The sequence below is a fragment of the Pelodiscus sinensis genome, chromosome 1 (genome assembly GCF_052426305.1).
Source record: "Pelodiscus sinensis isolate ZL-2025 chromosome 1, ASM5242630v1, whole genome shotgun sequence".
NCBI lineage: Eukaryota > Metazoa > Chordata > Testudines > Trionychidae > Pelodiscus > Pelodiscus sinensis.
In genome coordinates this window covers 210111143-210118863 of record NC_143052.1, presented here as the reverse complement: position 1 = coordinate 210118863, position 7721 = coordinate 210111143, and positions in this window count along the sequence as shown.

The following is a 7721-nucleotide window of genomic DNA, read 5'->3' as shown; positions in this document are numbered from 1 at the left end:
TTCTTTTGCTGCTGGGGAAACCCTGGTGGAGTTGGTAAAGGAAAGACTGGCCTAAACGAATCTATTAACTTTGACTGGAAGGTGCTACAATATGTGGCAGACCGTTGACTCAAAACTTCAATTGATTCGCTAGACTTTATTCACTAGTGTTAGTCTCTGTTGGGAGGACTCCTCCAAAGAGCTTCTTGCCATCAAATAATTGTATTTAAGAAAAAAAATTATATAATGTGTGTTGAATTATGGTTTTATTTGAGCACAAATTCTACACACACACTCTCTCTCTCTCTCTCTCTCTCTCTCTGCAATAGGGAATGCTTGTAGAATAGCTACTATGATTTCTTTTTAAATTAAAAGGAATCCAAAGTGTTGACAAAATATTTACTTACAATATATTATTCAGCCACTAGATGTCCTATGCTATGAGTTCCAAATACAGTGTGGTCTCTGGTTTACAGTAAAAGAAAAGCCTGAAATTTGCTCTGTTGAGATGCTTGGTTTTTGTTAGGGTGTGTCTACTGTAGTTACTTGGATGATCAGTCCTTGAATTAGTTTATCCTGAGCATTAACCATGTACTGCAAAGCTTCCCCCCCTCAAGTGAATGTGGCCTCACTGATACTGCTTTGTGTGGTGTGTTGACTCTTGGGGGTGTATCCCTTGGTTCTTTATGCTGCGGAATGATCCCTTGCTACGTTTCTTCCCAGGGAATTGTGGGAGAACTTTTGACCTGAGCACACCTGGGAAATTGAGAGAAGGAATAGGAGGACTGTTACCACTCAAATTGGTTGCCAGTTCAACACTCCAGGCAATAGTAGAGTTGGTGGACATGTCTTGGAGCACTATGGCCATAGGAATCATGATGAGGAGGGAGACTTGATTACATTCCTCTGGTTTCCCCAGGGAGGTAGAGAACACAGTCAAAGCCTTTCCCTTCAATGAATCTCCCCTCTTCAACAAGAAAACTAATATTTTCATTACACTCAAAGGCTGTGTCTACGTTGCCATGATTTTGCGAAAAAGCACCTGCTTTTATGCAAAACATGCTGCCTGTCTACACTGGCGGGGAGTTCTTGCGTAAGAACACTGACGTTCTAATGTAAGAAATCAGGGCTTCTTGCACAAGAACTATGATGCTCCCGCTCGGGAAGAAGCCCTTTTGTGCAACTGTTCTTGCGCAAGAGGCCAGTGTGGACAGGCAACATGAATTTCTTGCACAAGAAAGCCCTATGGCTAAAATGGCCATCAGAGCTTTCCTGTGCAAGGGAATGTCTACACTGGCACGGATGCTTTTGCGCAATAGCACATGCCAGTGTAGATGCTCTCTTGCGCAAATACTTTTAACGCAAGAGTTTTTACGTTAGAGTATTGGCGCAAAATCTTGCCAATGTAGATGTAGCCAAAGATTTTAGAGCTACCCCATGATCACCTGCACCTAAGTGCCCCTGTCAGCCACCTCTTGCATGATGGTATGTAGCTCCTCAGTGTTTCCACCAGTGGTTCAATTAACTTCCCCAGAAGTATCAAGTCTCCACAGTCTCTCTTCTCTCCTCCCCCCACACTAAATGTTCAGTGATATTTCTGAGAGCATTTAGGCATCCACCACATTGCACCCCCCTGTTTTTGCACCCCAAACCCTTTGATAGTCTGACACTCTCCATGGAGAGTCCTGTGTATGTCATACAACATGGCTAAGTTCCAGATGGTTACACTTTGATACCTTCACTAGAAAAATGCACATGGTTTACAGCTCTGGACATGCAAAATACTTATTCTCACATAGCTATCCACCTGACCCACTGACTTCAAGTTTACTGTAGTCCCTCAACACTTCCAATATGGAGTCCTATCATTCCCTGGGTCTTCACCATGGTGTTCTCTGTAGCAGCAGGCTGCCCCCAGCGTCCAGGGGCCCTTATCTTCACTTTTCTCTACAACTGATTGCTATTCAGACACAAGGCTCGAACAGACTTTCCTCCTCTTTCTACTGCTCTCCTCCCTGGGAGTCTGTGTAAATGTCAGAAAATCGCTGGGGCAATGGTTGGTGCTGAGCATGTGCAAATGAGGTAAATACTTGTGGGTATGTAAGGGCAAGTATAAGACAGTATAAAAGGGCAGCTCATAGCAGGCAGCCAGAAGAGCTGCTGCAAGAATGGCTAGAGGGAGAGAGGGACAACCCAGAGGACAGAAGAGCTAACGGAACAAATTTAGAACTCCGAGGAGAGCGCAGCTGGAGAAAGCACCTAGAGACAGCAGCTCTAGCATCAGCAACAACCCCCACATCTGCAGCATGGAAACAAAATAATCCGGGGACGAAAGGACAGAGAGGGAGAAGCTGTGGGGAGTGAACTACAGTTGTGAAGAGAGAACTGAGTGAGCTGATGAAGAAAATGCAGCAGGAGCAGCATGCAGCAGTGCTTGTAACACTGCCCAATCAGCAAATAGCTGAGCTTGTCAGTTTTTACTATAAGTTCGCCATACAGTATAGCACAGGTGCTAACTTTCCAATGTGCTGATGGATGCTTGACCCTGATTCTGTCACAGACCCCTAACTACACCACTCCTTATCCCAAAGCCCCACCCCTGCCCTGCTTCTTCCTGCTTCTGCTCTAACCCTGACCCTTCCTTTTCTTGCCCTATTCCACCCCTCAGAGACTCATGCACAATGAAACAGCTGAGCACAGTGTGAGAGAGGTATGAGGAGGGGGAGAGAAGGTGCTGATTGGCTGGGCCTGCCAGCAGGTGGGAAGCATTGGCTGGTGGGAAAATTGATAAGGGAGTTGGTCCCCATGGGCCCTTTTGGACGTGTCTGTGGTTGTGCAGTAAAGCACCTCACTTAAAATCATTTAAATTGGATGCTTTTGTAGTTTAAATGCTTGTTAATTTGCAAGCTGGTATTTGTCTGATTTCGATAGCAGGGATTATTAGTTACATTAATAAAAATATACTTTGGTTTGGAAAGAATACTGTCTGCGTCTATCACTATCAGAGAGTTGTATCTGTGACCTTCAAGTAAATCCTTAGCTATCCTGGAGACCATACCCCAATAAGAAAAGATTAATGGGGCGATAGGCACCCCAACCCTACATTTCAGGGTAATACAACTATGTTCTCATGTTGGACAAAACTGCTACAGTTCACTACATAAACCAGCAAAGGGGCACTGTGCCAGGAGTGCTTTGTGCAAAAGTGATTCGCACATGGTATCCTGATGTCAACAGCTCATCTCCTGGGGACTCAGAAACTGATTGCAGATGCTCTCAGCAGGAATTTTGTTGCTGACACAGATGGGAACTCTGTGACTCTGTGGTCACAGACATTTTCCACCTTTGAGGGACTCCAGTCAAGGATCTCTTTGCTTCTCACACCAACACCAAATGCATCCAGGCTAGGCCTGGAGCCTGCTCCCTGGGCAACGCCCTAATCAGCTAGTCAGCCCACATCAGTTATGCCTTCCTTCCCTCCCACACCTTGCCTGTGTTCTTCACAATGTTTGGTGTCAGAAGGTCACTCTGATCACCCCTATTCTAGCCTCATCAGTTCATGTTTCTTCCTCTTCAGATGTTAAAGCATCCTCTCTTCCCACTACTGACATTCCCAGAACTGCTTACACAGCACAATGGTAGGATCAGACATCCCGATCCACTAACACTTCATCTGAGTACTCAAATGCAAAGTACTCCACTTAGGCAGGAACAATCAGTTTCACGCATGCAGAATGGGAAGCAACTGTCTAGGAAGGAGAACTGCAGAAAGGGATCTAGGGGTCATAGTAGACCACAAGCTAAATATGTCAACAAACATGATTCTGGGATGCATTAACAGGAGTGTTGAGCAAGATATGAGAAGTCATTCTTCTGCTCTACTCTACTGATTCGGCCTCAGTTGGAGTATTGTGTCCAGTTCTGGGCACCACATTCCAAGAAAGATGTGGAGAAATTGGAGAAGGTCCAGAGAAAAGCAAGAAAAACGATTAAAGGTCTAGAAAACGGGACCTATGAGGGAAGACAGAAAGAATTGGGCTTGTTTAGTTTATAAAAGAGAAGACTGAGTGGGGAGGATTAGGTTGGACATTAAGAAAAACTTCCTAACTGTCAGGGTGGTTAAACACTGGAATAAGTTGCCTAGAGAGGCTGTGGAATCTCTATCACTGGAGATATTTAAGAGCAGGCTGGATAGACATCTATCAGGGATGATCTAGATGGTGCTTGGTCCTGGCGTGTGGGCAGAGGACTGGACTTGATGATCTCTCAAGGTCCCTTCCAGTTCTAGTGTTCTATGAGAGACTCGTGTTTGGATGGACATCTTTGCTAGCTGGGAATGCTGGTCAGTGACATGAGATGTCCTCTCGAATAGCAAGAAGGAGTCCATGCGGTAAGCCTACAAAGCCAAATGAAAACACTTCACCTTCTGGGTCCCACAGAAAGGCCTTGCACCAGAAGCTATAGGATTCCTCTCTTCTTGGACTATCTTCTATCCCTAAAGGCATCAGGGATCACCCTCATCTCCACTGAGTTGCATGTAGCAGTTACCAGTGCTTTCTACTTGTTGGCTGTTCTAGTCTGAAAGGACCTCATAAAGACACATTCACCTGTTCAACTGATGACCACAATGGGACCTCAAACTTATCCTCCCAGCACTGATGAAATTGCCCTTAAAACCTCTGGTCTGATGCTCCCTTTCTCTTATTTCCATGGAGGTCACTTTCCAGGCACTTGCTACCCCTGTGGGAAGGGTGGGCAAATTGGAGACCAGGATGGCAATTCCTTCACCCCCTTTTCACATTACATAGGTACATTTCCCTGAATTTGCACTCCAAGCTTCTGCCAAAAGTGATTTCTTGCTTTCACCTCAAGTAACCTAGACGCTTGCCTGCCTTCTTCCTGAAGCTGCACACCTCAGCAGAAGAAGGGCACCTTCGTTACCTCAGTGTCTGTAGAGCCCTGAGCTTTTACCTGCTGAGGATGAAGCTGTTGAGGAAGTTCCCTAGGTTATTTGTCACTGTTGCAGAAAGTATTAACAGGCAGGACCTCCCCATTCCGAATTTCAAGGTGATTGTGGGGGTACATTGAGCTCTGTTACCAATTATAGGGATGGTTTCCACCCGCTGGGGTTATGAGTTGAGTCCGTGAGAGCCCACGTATTAGCTCCAGCCACACTTCACAATGTGATGCACACGGACACATATAGGGCAGCCAGGTGGAGTTCAGTACGCACCTTTCTGTTATGCCCTGCACAACATCTGCAACAGAATGTCTCATTCAGCACGCTTGTCCTCTGCCATGGCTCCATCATCTTCCTTGCATCCTCCTTCTAGCTAAATACTGCTTGCCACTCACACACAGTTGAATACAATAGGGACCATCACTTGAAGGAGGAGACGGTTACTTATCTGTAACTGGAGGTTCTTCGAGATTTGTGGTCCCCCTATATTCCCTCCCCTCTGCTGTGGATCTGGTGGTTTGCACTGGAGAAGGAACTGAACGCACAGTTGGTCCACCTGCCCTTTATGGCCTCGGCAAAACCATGAAGCAGTACAAATGCACATGCATGGACCAGCAGACACCACTACTTTTAAAAGCTCTAGGTGATGCACATAATACTCAGTGGAATACAGCTAGGGGCCATGCTTCTGGAAGGACCTCTAGTCACAGCTAAGTAACTTCCTCCTCCTGCCCTAGGGGAGCTGTATGGGTGGAAGTCCGTTTATAATGCATTTTAAAGTCAGAATTTCCTGTAACTTAGGTCTGTGCTGAATTAAGTGAGAGCTGCTTTTCAACTTGTCTCTACCTGGTGGTGTCTTCCACTTGACTGCATTTGAAAGCCAGCAGCATTGAAGCCCCTTCCTGTATCAATGCAAATGCTCAGCTGCCCTGCTAACAAGAGTGAAAAGTTTGCCTGGAAAACATTACCAACCCGCTCCACATTCACATGAAAGCTGCATCATGTATCAAAAATCAGCTCTCAGGTAGTTTGTTCATGAAGCAATGGAACTTGAAGCTGTTTAAATCTGCTCTGTTCTACAGGTGTCACTCCACTGAAGTGGATAAGTGTATCAAGATGTACGACTGAAAGAAAGTAAAGCCCAGGACTACATTGTAACAAGGGAGTTTAAATCTTGACCACATCATCTCTGGAAGGAGAGTTGGGAGGCTGTTGCTGATATTTTTGTGGTCTACCCAGAAGAATGATTCTGTTCTAGAAATTGCCTCTTAGGGATATTGGTTTAATATCCTCTTGCTGGAGTTGCTCTTGCAGTGACTCATATGGCTGGCTGCCCTGTTGCTTCTAGTTCAGCACAGCCAGCAGCAGTATCTCCCCCACGTGAATGACTGGGCTTCATGAGAGAGAGGACAGAACTTTGCAGTGGCAAAACCATGAGGATGAATTCTTAAACCAATTTAGAGCATTTCAGTGTAAAAAGGGGAGTACAGAAAAGGGGGATAACTGGCGGAAACACAGCTAAAGAGACACCTAGAGCAGGAAAAAGAAAGGGAAATGGGGGTGTAGAGAAGAGAACTGTATTAGACCTAATCCTGCATCTCTATGTAGGCAAAATTGCGATTTATCTTAAGGAAATCTTGAAGGAAGCAGGATTGGGCCCACATTAACATGAAAACGTGTGGGAAGAGAATATAACAAGACTAAAAGGAAAGAGCAGATGGAGCAACAAGGGGAGATCAGTCTGGCTGTATGCCTAGAATTCATTTAAAATAACAATATGCTTTGGAGATGGCAGAAAGCTCTGGGAGATCATTGAGTCTGTCTGTTCCTCTGCCAATTCAGGATTACTCCCTGCAGTATTCAGGCTTATGTTTGGCTACTTTAGTTTTAAATGTTTATCTCCTGGAATTCCTTGTATGACCTTCTTCCTATCCGTACCGCCTTTGCTCTACTCTAAATATGTTCTTCCTTTCATTGGTACTCAGCCCCTAGAATATTTGTAAATAGCTATTATTGTCTCCACACAGTTGCACCTACTCATGTTGTATGTTTAGCTCATCTATAAAATGTTTCATGGTAAGTTCAACCAACCATCCTTCTAATGCAGGGGTGGGCAAAAGGGCCTTTGCAGGTTAGATTGGGCCCACCAAGAAAGATGATCTGGCCCATGGAGGCCTTGCTGCTTTCCCCCACCCCCAAGCCAATCAAGACCTGGAGGCAGGGGGAGGGGAAGTGTGTGAAATCTCCTGCCTTGCCCCCGCCCTGCAAGGAGAACATGGTGCTTAGATGCACCGCATGCTCCTTGCAGGGAATGATGGCAAGAGACTCCACGTGCTCTCCCTGCCCCCAGGCCAATCAGGGCTTGGGGGCAGGGGGAGCGCACGAAGTCTTCCCCTGCCCTGCACGGGGCTCAGCCCTTAGTCAACCACTAGCTGCTGCTCAGCTGGGGGTTAAGGCTAAGCGTGGTGCTCCCTTGCAACACGGTGCTAGGGAGTGAGAGACTTCACATGCTCCCCAGGTCCTGATTGACCTGGGGGCAGGACATGAAATGTCCTCCCACCACCAGGGGCATGGGTACCTAGAAGGAACTGCCCGCTGTTCAGAACAGCTGATGGTTCTTTCTGGGGGGGGGGGCAATCAGGGTCTGTGGGTGAGGAAGCATGGAAGTGTCCTGTCCCCGCCCCTTCTGCCTGAGATCCCGCCCTTTCTGGGACTTCAAAAATATCTGTAGTGGCCCCTGGTTAAAAATTATTGCCCATCCCTGTTCTAATGGGTGTCTGTT